Source organism: Schistocerca cancellata, unplaced genomic scaffold, assembly GCF_023864275.1.
Source record: "Schistocerca cancellata isolate TAMUIC-IGC-003103 unplaced genomic scaffold, iqSchCanc2.1 HiC_scaffold_166, whole genome shotgun sequence".
NCBI lineage: Eukaryota > Metazoa > Arthropoda > Insecta > Orthoptera > Acrididae > Schistocerca > Schistocerca cancellata.
The window spans coordinates 5,001-7,500 of NW_026046205.1; the positions used below are offsets into that span (position 1 = coordinate 5,001).

At 57.2% G+C, this 2,500-nt stretch overlaps 1 non-coding gene across 1 annotated transcript in view; it reads right to left on the bottom strand.

Moving 5' to 3' along the window:
* LOC126112488 (small subunit ribosomal RNA) overlaps positions 1-694 on the bottom strand; it is a 1,909-nt gene extending 1,215 nt beyond the window's left edge. Inside the window, exon 1 of the ribosomal RNA XR_007524445.1 lies at positions 1-694. This exon is cut by the window's left edge and continues 1,215 nt beyond it. This is a non-coding gene — a ribosomal RNA (small subunit ribosomal RNA).
* Positions 695-2,500: the final 1,806 nt, after the last annotated feature.

Below are 2,500 nucleotides of genomic sequence, written 5' to 3' on the forward strand. Positions count from 1 at the left end.
AAACACCGACGGGCGGTGAACCAACAGCGTGGGACACAAATCCAACTACGAGCTTTTTAACCGCAACAACTTTAATATACGCTATTGGAGCTGGAATTACCGCGGCTGCTGGCACCAGACTTGCCCTCCAATAGATACTCGTTAAAGGATTTAAAGTGTACTCATTCCGATTACGGGGCCTCGGATGAGTCCCGTATCGTTATTTTTCGTCACTACCTCCCCGTGCCGGGAGTGGGTAATTTGCGCGCCTGCTGCCTTCCTTGGATGTGGTAGCCGTTTCTCAGGCTCCCTCTCCGGAATCGAACCCTGATTCCCCGTTACCCGTTACAACCATGGTAGGCGCAGAACCTACCATCGACAGTTGATAAGGCAGACATTTGAAAGATGCGTCGCCGGTACGAGGACCGTGCGATCAGCCCAAAGTTATTCAGAGTCACCAAGGCAAACGGACCGGACGAGCCGACCGATTGGTTTTGATCTAATAAAAGCGTCCCTTCCATCTCTGGTCGGGACTCTGTTTGCATGTATTAGCTCTAGAATTACCACAGTTATCCAAGTAACGTGGGTACGATCTAAGGAACCATAACTGATTTAATGAGCCATTCGCGGTTTCACCTTAATGCGGCTTGTACTGAGACATGCATGGCTTAATCTTTGAGACAAGCATATGACTACTGGCAGGATCAACCAGGGAGCTGCGTCAACTAGAGCTGAGCAGCCGGCCGCCCGGGAGTGTGTCCCAGGGGCCCGCGCGAACACGCAAGCGTCCGCTCAATTATTCTGCAAACAGGAGGAGGCTGAGCTCCCCTGCACAATACACCTCGAAACCCTCTCAGGTCCCGGCGGCGCGCAGCGCCGTCCTAAGTACTTGGTCGGGTTCGAGAGAGGCGCAATCGCCCGGAGTTAGGCGAGTAGACGCTTTAGGTGCGACCACCCGTGCTCCCAACTGAGCTTGCCGCTGCCGACAGAGGCCCGGGAGCGTGCTGTCGTGGCATTGCCGGCGGGAGACAACACGCGCCACCTACGGTGACCGGCAGCTCCAACGCCAGCGCCACAGAAGGGCAAAGGCCCCACGTGGGTGCCGAAGCGAACTCTCCCAGCACAGCGCACGTGCCAACACGTCTGCACAACTGCGATACAAACCACCAGCGAGAACCGCTGGGGCGACCGAGCAGCAGACGGCGTCGCGGCGCCGAGTGCCGGGCGGCGGCGCATCCTCAACGCACACAGTCCTCAGTCGGACCAGCACACTGCAGATGTCCACCGCGCTTCGCACCGGGCCCGCGAGGACCCACTTTGGCCGCCCGGCGCCGCGCGCAGGGTGCCCCGGCGCGCAGCTGCGCCGCCTGCCGCGTCCGTCGGCCGGCGCGCCTGCCACTGGGCGCCCCCACCAGCCGGCTGTAGCGCGTGCGCCCACGCACCGCGCGGCCAGCACGCCGGGCGGCCCCCCCTCACCGGCCGGGGACGGTCCCACCCAGCCACCGCCGCGTATCGCTTCACACACAGATTTGCCCTTACTGATTTACCTCCAGCAACAACAACCGCACCACAATGGGTTTACCAGTTGTTCATTTGCGTTGCGTCACGTCACCAGCAAACGTAGACGTCCATCCCAGTTTGCAAATGCAACGATTATTGCATACCTGTCTGTTAGGTGTCACGACACACTACGTCTGCCCACATACACGCAACAAAATGTGCACGACTAGAGAACACGTGGGAGGTGGCCCCCTACGTATGCGATGTCCATTACGAGACCGACTGTCAACCAGCATCTGTACCATGTCGCAGATGTGGAACGCGGTGCACCATGCTATCACACTGTGTGAGAAGAGACGACTACGTTTGAATACACGCGCCACTACATCAACAGACGGCTCATGCTGATCGCCATCCAGGGCGTCCGTTACTCCCACACGTCTCTATGGCGTACCACACTGCAATGTAGCTGTTATGGGGAGACGGCACGTGGCTGAGTGCACAACATTTGGACCGTATGGTTCGCTGTTGTTGGGCGCAGTCGTACGGTCACACATGTGCCACAGCGTATCATTCAGTACATACGGACCTATGTGCAGTACAATGTGAGGATTAAGCTTACGATATCAGCGGACAGTGGACACAGGCCGTACCACGACGTAGACTGAGCGCTTCGACATGCGAATGCCAGTGAACAGCTGCGAAGGGCATTGAACACGCAAGCACCTGAACGACCAGCGTGCGAAGGCAGGGTGGAGGGGGGGGGGCGATGTACATCCTGCAGTTGTCCACATTACAGTGTACAGCGGGAGCATGTAAAAAGTAAGCAACACTTGCGAAGTGTTCAACATGAAACGACACACAAGAGGGTGGGCGGTGCGAGTAGCGAACTATATTCAGAGGGTTGTGGTTAGACAACACTAGATTAATGTAACGTGTCATATGCCAATTACAGAGCAGGTTAAGGCACAACGTGGGTTAGGTTAAGGCACAACGTGGGTTAGGTTAAGGCACAACGTGG